The sequence below is a fragment of the Rhinatrema bivittatum genome, chromosome 3, assembly GCF_901001135.1.
Source record: "Rhinatrema bivittatum chromosome 3, aRhiBiv1.1, whole genome shotgun sequence".
In the NCBI taxonomy this organism is placed as follows: domain Eukaryota; kingdom Metazoa; phylum Chordata; class Amphibia; order Gymnophiona; family Rhinatrematidae; genus Rhinatrema; species Rhinatrema bivittatum.
The window spans coordinates 140,455,646-140,469,429 of NC_042617.1; the positions used below are offsets into that span (position 1 = coordinate 140,455,646).

At 46.8% G+C, this 13,784-nt stretch overlaps 1 long non-coding RNA gene across 2 annotated transcripts; it reads right to left on the minus strand.

The window, feature by feature from the left end:
• Positions 1–1,705: 1,705 nt before the first annotated feature.
• LOC115087067 lies at positions 1,706–7,290 on the minus strand. 2 transcript variants are annotated; one of them, XR_003855418.1, is made up of 4 exons: positions 7,222–7,290; positions 6,033–6,217; positions 3,476–3,592; positions 1,706–3,160 (listed from the first exon to the last, which is right to left on the minus strand). It is a non-coding gene; the product is annotated as an uncharacterized LOC115087067 (long non-coding RNA). The 2 variants fall into 2 exon arrangements; XR_003855417.1 differs by lacking the exon at positions 1,706–3,160 and having other exon boundaries at positions 3,445–3,592.
• Positions 7,291–13,784: the final 6,494 nt, after the last annotated feature.

Here is a 13,784-nt window from a genome sequence, read left to right on the forward strand (position 1 = left end):
AACAGGCAAAGGAGAAGGCAGCCAAAATACAAATGGCACAGTGAAAGACTTGGGGTGGTCCGCCATGCACCTTTTAGCTGACCCCCTTGGAGGAGCTGGTACTAGCAGCAGTTTGGCCTTAGGGGACCTTAGGTACCTGCCAAAAAATGGCTTCATGTTTGATGTTTGCTTGGGGGGTGGGCAACAAAGAGATGACTAGGAATTGAGGAGCTGAAACTTGAGTGATGTGCGCTGGCAGGAAGATGATCATGAGGAGATTGCCACGGAAACAGTTCCTGAAAGCAAGAAAAAAAAAAAATGAACAAACTCCTTCCATGCACGATTTCACTCTTCCCTCTGCTGGTCAGCTGCTTCCCTTGTTGAGCCCATGAAAAGCAGGGGAGAGCCAGCTAGTCAATCTCATCATTACACTGGAGGAGGAGCCACAATCGCAAGTCACATGAACCCATTGAAGATGTTTCAGGCATGGGCCTGTACAAGGACAGCCAGCTATTCCATCGGCTCTCTGCCTGGAAGATCTTGGTGATCAGCTGGCAATAGAAATGCTGTCCAGGCAAGAGCTGCATGACAACTCTGTGGCTGAGGGATGATGTGGGCAGGGACGGTGTGTCCCAATAGGCGAAATAGGCAGCCGCCTAGGGCACCAGCCATTAGGAAAAGAGCAGCCATGTGGGCCACGAATGGAGCCCATCCTACTAACAGTCCAGAGGAGTAGAGACTCGGCAGGCCGAGAGCAGCACCCATCCTGCACGCGACCGAGAAAAGCAGACACTCAGCGGGCCAAGAGCAGCACCCATCCTGCTCGCAGCCAAGAGAAGCAGAGTCTCGGTGGACTATGAGCAGAGCCTCTGTTTGTGTGTGTGTGTGTGTGAGTGTGTGTGTGTGTGTGTGTGTGTGTGTACGAGAGAGCAATGGTGTTAGTGACAGAGATGGATGGAGCCTGTGTAAGGGTGCAGTGTGAATGAGACAAGGAACCTAAGTGTGTATAAGAGAGGGGGCCTGTCTGAGTGAATGAGGTTGGAGCTGAGGCCTGGACAAGGGGGGGGGGGGGGAGGGGGCCCAAGGCAGAGGATTTGCCTAGGGTGCCTAATACCCTTGCACCGGCCCTGGATGTGGGGTGCAGAGGAAACTGCAAGAGATATGGCAAGAGACTGTAACTGCCATAGACAGACTCAGGCAAAACATGCCCTCTCTGCTGACCAACCTTAGCAGCACAATATTGGCATTAACTACAGTCACTGAAAGTACCACCAGAGCGCGGTATTCAAATTGACTATCCACTCCGGCGCTACCTGTTCTCTGCACCAGCATTCCTCCATGTTACTTTCCCAACAAGTGCTTTCCCAGTGCTGCCTCATGGTATCTTCTCTCCCTCCTGCTCCACCACCACTCATATGTTCTTTCATTCAACAGGTTCTCCATCACTCCGAAGTTGACGGTCCTCCACTCCAGTGCTCCTCCGTGCTGTTTCCTGGTTAGTGCTTTCCCGGTGCCTCCTTGTGGAATCTTTTTTCCCCTCCTTCTCCGCCATCCCTCATATGTTCTTGGTCTTGCATTCAACTTGTTCTTCCTCACTCCAGCGCAGCCCGTCCTCTGCTCCAGCGCTCCTCCATGTTGGGCTGTTGATGCCTTTTTCCCAGTAGTGAAGTAGATCAACTGTGTTTTGATCTGACAGTGCTGAATATTTTATTGTAGTACTTTTTCACTTTATCATAGGCCATAGGCATTCAAGTTACATTTGTTTGTCATGGTTTTATGCACTTGGATTTTGGGGGACATTTTCATTGCGAGGCAGAGAATTTTTAGGGTGAAAGGAATTCTAAACATTTATAAAATGTTGCATGATTTCCTTGGCAGTTAAATAAATAAATTGCACTTTATTGTGTAAGTGGTAATCTCATCCTTTATTGTTCTTGTTGTTTAGGGTGTGAGCCCCTAAATCGTGCAGCTCGAGAAATGTTGCTTTTCTATCAAAACTCCTCTACAATCTGGTTCCCCACGTCTGACAGCAAGTTCCATCATATAGACTTTCTGCCCCATACAAGTAAATAAACAGCAAAGGGAGTAGGGAGGTATTTGTTTCCATCCAAACCCAAAGCCATGTGCATCCCACAAAATTTAGGAAGTGTGATGGACTAGGGGACCAAATGGACTCAATGGCAAGCTATTTGGAAAAGAATACAATTTCATAAAGGGAAAAGCCTTCATTATGAGATTTCATTTTCTGAAGATAATGGTTGTATTTGATGTATGAGCAGTCATCTGTTGGATCTGTTCCTTTATGTAGCCAAATCACACCCTCAAACATATCCCTCTTAAACTTCTTTTCATCTCTTTATCCCCCTTCACACGTACAACTACCATGAAATCAAACATTGGTTATTTACATTTATTCATGAATTATTAGTGAGGTGGGGCACTAGGGAGAAAAAAAAATAATGTAATCCAAAAAGGAAGGCCCCCAGAAAGTTGAGGGGAAAAGGCGGCCTGCTAGGGGGTTGGTAGCTGATGGAGTGGCAGGTGAGCCAGCACTACAAGCCCTTCAGTATCTCTATCAGCTCTCCTGGCCAGACACCAACTACTCCAAGTTTACAACCCCCCTCCCCCCCTTAGGTCCCCATAAAAGTCGGCGAGTATCTGCTGCTGTTGTCCCAAAGCTGCCAGCACTGCTCTGGAGATGGGCTCAACAGGAGGAAACATCACTCCCCTGAGACCCATTCTTTGCTGCAGCGGGCTGCTCCAGAGTGAGAAGAGCCTAAGCTGACCTGTCAGCTGAGGGTATTTCCTCCAATATTAGAACTACAACTTGGGCCTTCATCCTCATCTCTCAGGTGATGGCCAGGGATTGCCCTCAAAAGAGAGTTCCCCTATGGGGGGGGGGGGGTGAGAACATGGAGCCAGGGTTTGCTCCTCAGGGGGGAATGCCAGCCGATCCCTGGATGCCCAGGGTTTGTGGTGGTGGTGGTTGCAATCTCTGTAGTACTGGGGCACTAGGTTTTGGTTATGGTGGTGGCAGTGGCAATCACTGCACCATGGGGCATTAGATGGTGGTGATGGTGGTGGTCCCTGCCCCTGCAACACTGGTGACGGTCTTTGTCGAAGAGAACATCTGGTGGGGCCTCATCTTAGGAGGAGGAAGATGATGATGTGGTGGTGCTATCTGCAAGGAGAGAGAAGAAATCCTGAGATTAAGCAGAGCTGCCTGGAAGGGCTGTGGTGCCAACGGATAGCAAAGAAAGCACATGGGATAAGGCAGGCACACCACTTGTGTTTTCTTGTTTTGAGGTACCAAGCTGACTGAGAGCAAAGTGGGTGCCTTTACGCCTCCTGGGACCCTATCTCCGCCACTGCAGGATATTCCAACAAGCAGCTAGCACAGCTATAACGGGCCCATGCAATGACAGAACGGGACCTTCCCCAAAGACAAAACTAACACATGTACACTTTATTGGGGCTGCAAAGAGTTGGAAAGAACCTGCCCAAGTAGAGTGATGTACTCAGCTTCCTGCTCCTCTTGCTCTCGGCACAACTGGTAGAGCCACTCTCTCTTCCACTGGTATAGCTACCTCACCCTCTTCTTTAAATCCTCTATCTGGAAAGCATGAAAAATGAAAAAAAACCATATTCAGAGACAAAACCAAAGACCATGCAGTCGGGCCTGAATACCTTGATAGAGCTGCTTCTCCCCCACCCCCAACAAAATCCTAAATGGACTAAATGGTCAATTTTCACAGTGGAAAAGGGTAAACAGTGGAGTGCCTCAGGGATCTGTACTTGGACCGGTGCTTTTCAATATATATATCAATGATTTGGAAAGGAATACGATGAATAGGGATGTGAATCGTTTTTCGACGATTAAAATTATCGTCCGATAATTTTAATATCGTCTTAAACCGTTATGGAACACAATACAATAGAGATTCTAACGATTTATCGTTATAAATCGTTAGAATCGTGAGCCGGCACACTAAAACCCCCTAAAACCCACCCCGACCCTTTAAATTAAATCTCCCACCCTCCCGAACCCCCCCCCAAATGACTTAAATAACCTGGGTGTCCAGCGGCGGTCCGGAACGGCAGCGGTCCGGAACGGGCTCCTGCTATTGAATCTTGTGTCTTCAGCCGGCGCCATTTTCCAAAATGGCGCCGAAAAATGGCGGCGGCCATAGAACAACACGATTCCACGGCAGGAGGTCCTTCCGGACCCCCGCTGGACTTTTGGCAAGTCTTGTGGGGGTCAGGAGGCCCCCCCCCCAAGCTGGCCAAAAGTTCCTGGAGGTCCAGCGGGGGTCAGGGAGCGATTTCCCGCCACGAATCGTTTTCCGTACGGAAAATGGCGCCGGCAGGAGATCGACTGCAGGAGGTCGTTCAGCGAGGGTTCCGGCGCCTCGCTGAACGACCTCCTGCAGTCGATCTCCTGCCGGCGCCATTTTCCGTACGGAAAACGATTCGCGGCGGGAAATCGTTCCCTGACCCCCGCTGGACCTCCAGGAACTTTTGGCCAGCTTGGGGGGGGGGGCCTCCTGACCCCCACAAGACTTGCCAAAAGTCCAGCGGGGGTCCGGAAGGACCTCCTGCCGTGGAATCGTGTTGTTCTATGGCCGCCGCCATTTTTCGGCGCCATTTTGGAAAATGGCGCCGGCTGAAGACAACAAGATTCAATAGCAGGAGCCCGTTCCGGACCGCTGCCGTTCCGGACCGCCGCTGGACACCCAGGTTATTTAAGTCATTTGGGGGGGGGTTCGGGAGGGTGGGAGATTTAATTTAAAGGGTCGGGGGTGGGTTTTAGGAGGTTTTAATGTGCCGGCTCACGATTTAATGATTTTTCACGATATTTTACCCCCCCAAACGGCAACAATACGATTCCCTCCCCCTCCCAGCCGAAATCGATCGTTAAGACGATCGAGGACACGATTCACATCTCTAACGATGAATGACGTTATCAAATTTGCGGATGATACAAAATTATTCAGAGTAGTTAAATCACAAGCAGACTGTGATACATTACAGGAGGACCTTGCAAGATTGGAAGATTGGGCATCCAAATGGCAGATGAAATTTAATGTGGACAAGTGCAAGGTGTTGCATATAGGGAAAAATAACCGTTGCTGTAGTTACACGATGTTAAGTTCCATATTAGGAGCTACCACCCAAGAAAGAGATCTAGGCATCATAGTAGATAATACATTGAAATCGTCGGCTCAGTGTGCTGCGGCAGTCAAAAAAGCAAATAGAATGTTAGGAATTATTAGGAAGGGAATGGTTAATAAAACGGAAAATGTCATAATGCCTCTATATCGCTCCATGGTGAGACCACACCTTGAATACTGTGTACAATTCTGGTCGCCGTATCTCAAAAAAGATATAGTTGCAATGGAGAAGGTACAGAGAAGGGCAACCAAAATGATAAAGGGGATGGAACAGCTCCCCTGTGAGGAAAGGCTGAAGAGGTTAGGGCTTTTCAGCTTGGAGAAGAGACGGCTGAGGGGGGATATAATAGAGGTCTTTAAGATCATGAGAGGTCTTGAACGAGTAGATTTGAATCGGTTATTTACACTTTTGAATAATAGAAGGACTAGGGGGCATTCCATGAAGTTAGCAAGTAGCACATTTAAGACTAATCGGAGAAAATTCTTTTTCACTCAACGCACAATACAGCTCTGGAATTTGTTGCCAGAGGATGTGGTTAGTGTAGTTAGTGTAGCTGGGTTCAAAAAAGGTTTGGATAAGTTCTTGGAAGAGAATTCCATTAACTGCTATTAATCAAGTTTACTTAGGGAATAGCCACTGCTATTAATTGCATCAGTAGCATGGGATCTTCAAGGTGTTTAGGTAATTGCCAGGTTCTTGTGGCCTGGTTTGGCCTCTGTTGGAAACAGGATGCTGGGCTTGATGGACCCTTGATCTGACCCAGCATGGCAATTTCTTATGTTCTTATGTTCTTATGTTCTCTTCCCTCCTCTTCCCTCCTCTCCCCAGTCCTGCCCTGGGTGGCAGTAGCCACTTCAACTGATCTGGAATCCCGTGCTTACCTCTCAGGGTAGGAGGCCTGGGCATTAAAATGCCAGTGAACAAGCTTCCATGCATCCTCTGACCTCTGTTGGTTCCTCTTCCTCCCTCATTGAGGGAACAACCTTCCTTCCTTTCTGCACAATAAGCTGGGCCAGCAAAGCCATGTCTCCTTCTGTAAAGTTGGGTTTTCCGCTCCATGGCATGGCTACATAAGGGGGACGTCATGACATTGGCGTAGAAGAAACACACATACCGTATATGCATGCAAAATGCACTTACAAATTTCTTGTACACGCAAGTTGTGCAGTCCATTGCTGTGCACAGAAGCACGCACATGTGCACAAAGATTACATACAAAATTCTTGTATGCTCAAGTTGTGCAAACAATGTTACACTCTGTGTGGGAGAGGCATGCGCAGCGTGAAATTTATGGAACAGGAGGGGAGTACTATTGTTTTTATTGATGGGGCGTATAATTAGTTGCATATGTAAAGTTGCCAGGGTTAGTAATCATAGCTTTGAGTTCCTGCCATTTCTTGCAAATGTAAAAATTATATTTTGTGGACACACAAAGTTGGTATGTAAGAAAAAATTGCTACAATTTATTCTAAAAGGTATAAATGATGATTCTGTACATGCCCGGCCTAAATTTTAAATTCAAGTAAAATTTGTCCTACAATGAACCAGATTAACCCAGAATCTGATGTAAACGTTCACTGACAACTTTGCAGCACTGAAATCCAGTAACTCACTTAATCCTTGCATTGCATGGGATAAGCAGCCACACTTTCAGTTCTGCAGATTGCTAGAGATGGTCACATTTTCTTAATTGAATTGTCTGGTTGTTGTTACTTTTAATTATTTCTGCAGAAGTACAGTTGGCCAGAATGGTAAACATAGGGTTCCATTCATAATAACGCAACACAGCCATGTAAAGAAGACCCTGACCATGGTATATTTGTCATACAAGCCCAGACCTGCTGCTTGTAAGTCACCAATCATGTGGGCCTGAAATCTAAGATCCTTCAGGCGAGAGAGCGAGAGAGTAAGAGAGAGAGAGGGAGATGAGAGAGAGAGAGTGTGTGTGTATGCGCGCGCTAAGATCCTTCAGGACACAGAGAGAGAATGTGTGTGTGTGTATGTGTGTAACAAGAGAAAGTGTACTTCAGAGAAAGAGTAAAAGAAACCGAAAAGCAGAATGGCACTTACCATGTTTAACAGAGCCAAAAGCAGCACTGAAAGTGGTTTAGCCTGCACTTGTGGCTGATCAGCTCTCTTCACAAAGGCTGCTGGGAGGTCTTATCCCCAGTCTAAAGGTCACAGCTGAAATGGAGAACTGTCCTTGTAAGGTAAATGGGTATTAAGCTTCTCATGACTTTCACATGCCACCTACTGGAGTCCGAGGATACTCACCGAACCAACTGGAAGATGAATTTGAAGCAAGACCATCTCTGCCTGGTTTTGATTCAATGAAAATTTAACATTTTTTCCCTATCTGCTGGGGAAATGCTTTTGATTTTACTCAGCAAAACTGGATGCAAATTGAAAGCAGGTCTGAAAAATCTAAAGTGGGCCTGCCCATTCTTTCTTAGAGATCCAAACAGATTTTCCTGCAAATGTGGATTTTCTTTAAAAAAATAAATAAATAAATAAATAAATTGTTTGTTGAAGCAATCCAATGAATCTGCAAAATATTTTGTAGGTTCAGCAAAATCAGAATTTTTTACATCTGTATTAAGTTCTAAGCTACCATCCACCCTTGCCCCATCCACCAGGGCATATCTAGTGAATTGAAAGTTTCAGACTGGCTCTTCACATTCTGCGTCTGCTTATTCCACATTTATAAATGCACCAGATTCACCTCAGAGCTCTAAAAAAAAATGCATTGCTTTATTTCTATGCAGATTTGAAAATCTAGCAAATAAAATCCATTGTTTCAGGAGCTTAACAAATTATTACAAAAGACATTTAACCAAATCATTTTTTTATCCTGAATATTTTTCATAATTTATTTGCTTGATTATCCAGAATAAGCATGAATTAGGATGACAGTGCCCAATCAGCTTTTTAAGTGCTATTTATACATGCTTGGTTACTTTTAGTTTAGTAGTACTAGCAAACCTAAAAGAAACACATTTAGTCATAGGGGATATGAGTCCATCGAGGTAGGATGGCGTCAGGGGCACCAAGAAGGCAATAGTGTTGATGCCAGGAAAGAAAGGAAGGCAGCTGAGCCCACTGTGGCAGCCCCTGTCGGTTATAAAGAACGGCACTGAGGGACAGCCTTAGAGAAGATATCCTGCAAGACTTAAGGACCAACAAGGGGTCCCAGCACTGCCCGGGCATGCTGTCTGGGGTGAGGGGGTTTAAAAGAGGGAAAAGGAGGGAACCTGGGCCCCCATTCCCATTCTAATTGATATTTCATTTGCAAAAGCTCCCCCTATTTAATAAGTCTGCTGTTATAAATCGAAATCAATTTGGGTCAGGCCAGGATTTAAGTGTAGATAAGAAAGGAAAATACCTAGGGCATCAAAATTCGAAGGGGCCAAATATCCAGGCCAACGCAAACCCTGCTTCCACTTGCTTTAGGGCTGGGCTGGGATGCCACTGTGGTGCTCAGCCCATGGGTGCCAAAATCTTAAATCTGGCCCTGAGTAGGGCACTGCTCTGCTGATCCTCATCAGAACTTCATCCAGGTATAAATACATGCAAAGCATGAATAAAGCATAAGGAGCAGAAGACGAAAGGAGATTTTTTTAAAAGTGCAGGACTGCATTCATATACTTATTTGCAATAAAAGCTTGAAAAGTCAAATACGTTAGGAGAAGAAAGAAAAGAAACGTGGAAAATAAGACCCAAAGATCCAATAACAATGCCAAGGAATGGGAAGCTGCTAATTAGAGGAATCCAACTAGCACTGCTATTTTAAGATGTGTACCTGCAGCTTAACTTTACCTATTTTAATCGCATATCCTTCATTCCCCTGCCCAACTGCATTAATGTCTTCATTCATTTGGTGATTTCTAGTACTTCTACTGCTTGAAATTTCTGCATAATCCAAGGCCCTTTTTGTGAGACACCTTTTCATCTCTGAAGGTCACTGATACATACGCCGCAGTCTTTCCAAAATAGGTATTCATTTCAATTTTCCAGAAATAGCAGCCCCGGGTTTTGAATTTGTTTCCTCGTTGAAATGATCTTTTATCTTGCACCTCACCTTTAGCTATGCAGAGAGGTGAGAACTAAATAGAAATAAACAATGAATAAAAACACTTTGGCCTTTTTTTTCTACGGTGGCTGCACCCATGGCTAAGCCACAGCAAATTATAACTCTCAGCTAGCAGCAGCAGCAGCCTAGCACAGCCTGAACGTGGTAACTCCAACGCTAAGCGGCAGCAGACCGGGCTTGCACCTGATTTGAGGGGAGGGATCACGGAGGCTCAGGCACCACGGGCTCCAGACGGCAATAGCAAGCCTCTGCCCAGGGCATCAAGGAATGGGTCGAAAAAGAACAAACTGGTTTACCTTGCAACAAGAGCTGGAGCATCTCTTGTCTTAGCCCCCTAGGATTAGACTTTTTAAAGTTTTCACGGATTAATGTTCTTTAAATGTTTGGGCACTACTGAAGCTTTCCTTTGGGCCCCAGCAGAGTGTGGAGTATTTGCAGCCCCACTGGCAAAGGCTCACTGACATGGAGTCTGCTCCATGCAGAGCTTTTCACAAGGGCACAAACCAGTAGGAAACCTTGTGACTTGAGTACATAGTTCCAACTATATTTTCTTCATCAACTAATAGGGGGTGAACTATTTTTTCTCTCTCTCTCATCCAACATAACAAGAATAAATGGCATACAGCCTTCCACTGCTTTAGATAGAGAGAGAGTATAATGTGAGTATCTGTTGTAATGAACCATGGTGCTTCTTTGTCCCAAAGCAGAAGCTAATTCTTGAGCCTGTGTCAACTAGCAGTAATAGTACTGATCTCTGAACTAAATGTTTAGTCATTAGGGAGGGGGCTAATTATAATTTCAACTAAACGCAGATGTGCTAAGTTCTTACTTAGCCAGACCCTGACCTATCTCACTATATCTACAGCATCTGTTCCAAGATTAAGGTTTTCAGATACTAAAGGTTTACACAGTGCACTTTATCTATCCTAGTGTCAGCACAGCTCATAGGTCCTGTGCTTGTGCCCAGTTCACATCCAACATCTGCTCAGAGGGAAAATGCTAAGCAAGAAGAACATTGTGAAGAGCGCCCTCTAGTTGAGAGAAGCTTAACTGCTCAGATCTGGTAAATTTGTTTGGCATAGCAGAATTTGACTACTGTAACTGGACAGAAGGGTTAAGCGTTCACAATTGGTGCTATTGCTCATAAAGTTGCCAGCTTGTGCTAACTCAGCCCCTTTTTGTGTGTTTGTTGTTACCATGTGTGCGATATGTGTTTGTGTATAACTAATAATGAGCAAAAATATACTTAGGGAAACAAGGCTTCTCTTTCATGTGTTATAATCAAGATTTGCTATATATGGGAGGAGGAAGATGGCAAGAAGGGGAGGATATAAAGAGGGCAGAACTGCTGATTTGCATTTGGAGCCAGAAGTTGCCAGTTTCTGTCCTCCTAGCCACAGATTCATCACAGAATACTACAAAGATGTGAATGGGAGAACAAGCAGAACAGAGCTCACTACTGCCTCCAGCATTATAGTTAAGGCGCCTAGTTTTCTGCAGTTTGAAGGATGCATAATTTATTACAGAATCTGCTTACTGACACAGAAAGCCTCCTTTTAACATCTACTAACAAAAATTTTCTTCATCAAGTAAAAAAATTAAAAGAAATTGACAGAAAATAGTCTAATGTTGCATGCCTTCTCCTACACAAACTTGCCATTCTTCAAGGTTGCCTGAGAGCTAAATATTAACATCCTGGGCAAGCAGAGAAGGTATGTCACCACAACAAGGTTCAAAATGATCATCTTGTCTTGTCTGAAACAAGTAACTGTGAGCATTATTTCATTTAAATGCCTGAGAGGAAGCAGGTGATTGGAAAACAGGATCTAAAATCAACTGTTTTATAAGACCAGCATCAGCACAGAAACTTAAAACTGAATGACTATGAACAGATGAAGGCAGCCTGCCTTTATTCAGGATTTGCATTTAAATTATATATTAAGTAACCATAACCCCCTCCCCAACCAATAACACTGTGATAGCATTTAAAAGTGATCTAATAAAATTTGATCACATTATAGTACCAACAAATAGCTAAGTACCTACAATAATATGGCTTATAATATCTAATTAGTAAAAGAAACATTTTTCCTTTATATCTCAACAAGTATTTTACTCTTTAATGAGCATTATGTTGCGGTTCTGGCTGCGAGTGCCGCAACCAGACCCTTACCTCCGTGTTTCTGGACCTGTTCCCACTTTCACTGGCCTAGTTCCTGTCCTGTTCGGTGGCATACCGGCGAGGGCCGCGCCGCCGGGAAGCCTTCCAAGGATGCCCTGTCTCTAGGTGCGCGCGCGTGCCACTTGGGCGCTTTTCTAGGCCGTTTCCCGCCAGTGGTGACTCCGCCTAGTTCCTGACGTCAGACGCCGCGGCCTTGATAAGCCGGCTGCAGCCCCCAGTCTTTGCCTTGCATCGGGCCTATCATCCAGTTCCCTGTTGCTCCGTGCCTCGGAGTGAGCTGCCTTTGGAACTCGCTCCGCTCCTGCTTATCTGCTACAGTACCTGCTTGGTTCCTGCTTGCCAGCTATAGTGCCTGTTTGGTTCCTGCTTGCCAGCTGCAGTACCTGCTTGGTTCCTGCCTGCCTTCTACAGTTCCTGCCTGGTTCCAGTACCCGAGTCCTGCTACAGTTCCTGCCTGATCCCAGTACCCGAGTCCTGCTACAGTTCCTGCCTGGTTCCAGTACCCGAGTCTTGCTACAGTTCCTGCCTGGTTCCAGAACCCAAGCTCCATTTCAGTACTGACCTACTGTCCTAGTCTAGATCCAGTTCCCAGTCCTGATCCACTACCGCCTAAGTCCCAGCAGCTGGGCCCCTACGGGCTCCTCCCGGGGGGGGCTTCGGCTTCCAAGGGTGAAGCCACCTAAGTCCCAGCAGTTAGGCTCCTACGGGCTCCTCCCGGGGGAGTACCAGCTTCCAGAGTGAAGAGCACCTCCACGTCCAGCCTGAACATCTGCCTGCCGGCCTGTGGTATACTAGAGACTTTTGAATACCTTTCCCAGTCTCCTGCAGGTCGGCCCAAGGGGCCACTAAACTGACATTCCCTAACAGATTGCAAGGCCATGGACTCGGCGGATGTGTCCGCCCCCTCGGACCTGCCCGGGATGGCCCGGCAGATGCTACAGCACCAGAGCTGCATTGATACACTGGCAGCCACAGTGGAACGGCTATCCTCGCGCCTGGAGTCCCTGCCTCCTCCTGGCAGGGTCCCTAAGGGACACAGCTCTTCTGTGACTCAGCTACCGGCACCCTCCCGCTACGCTGGAGATTTAAGGAACTGCCACGGCTTTCTGAACCAATGTTTTGTACGGTTCTCTCTGCTGCCTTGGCAGTTCCCTTCGGATGCGGTGAAAGTGGCGTACATCCTGTCCCTGCTTGATGGGAAAGCCTTAATATGGGCTTCTCCCCTTTGGGAAAACAATGATCCTTCGCTAATGAACTTACAACAGTTCATCTCAAACTTTTGTCAGGCCTTTGATGAGCCCGCCCGAGTAGCCACAGCTACATCTGATCTGCTGCAACTCCGACAGGGGGCTTGCTCCTTGACAGATTATGCTATGGAGTTTCAGACTTTAGCCCAAGAAGTAGGTTGGCAGGATGGTAGTCTTAAGGCCATTTTCTTGGAAGGTATGTCCAGACGCATAAAGGATGAGATTGCCGCTCAAGATCTGCCAGAGGACCTCAATGCCTTGACAGAGATGGCTGCTCGCATTGACCGCCGCCTACAACAACGGGCCAAGGAGCAGCGCTCCTCTCGCCATAGCCCTGCCCGTGGGCCAGCGAGACCTGTATCCTCTCCCAATATTTCTCATCCAGATGCTCCCACCTGCGAACCTATGCAGCTGGGACAGGCCCCGCTTTCTGCTTTAGAAAGGCAACGTCGCCATTCATTGAAGTTGTGTTTATATTGTGGTCAGAAGGGCCACTTCTTGGCACGCTGCCAGGAGCGTGTGGAAAATGCCAAAGCCTAGGAGGTCGGGAGGAGCTCCTCCTAGGCTGTGCTACAGCTCCTCAATGTACCGTCCCTGTCACCCTGGAATATCCTGGAGGATCGTTTGAGATGATGGCGTTCCTGGATTCGGGAGCCAGAGGTAATTTCATCCTGCAGGACCTAGTCTCTCAGTTGCGTATCCCTACGCAAAGACGGGAGGTCCCATCACGAATTACCTCTATCCAGGGGACGCTCCTTCCAGGCCCTGTCCTGATGTCCATGGCACCCGTTACTGTCCGCACCAGGGCGATCCATTCGGAGGAGATAGCCTTCCTAGTGTTGGATAAGGCTGTCCACCCTGTGGTGCTAGGGTTGCCGTGGTTACAGAAACACTCGCCCACGATTCAGTGGGATACGTCACAGATTGTCGAGTGGAGTCCTTTTTGCTTAGCTAATTGTATGAAAGTGCTTAAGATTCCAGCACTTCTGTTGATGCACTCTGCCTTGGGTCCTCCTGCACCTTATGAGGACTTTACGGACATATTTTCCAATACCCAGGTTGAGACCCTTCCGCAGTCTCGCCCATCCAAGTCACCTGCAGGGCAGGCTCCTTC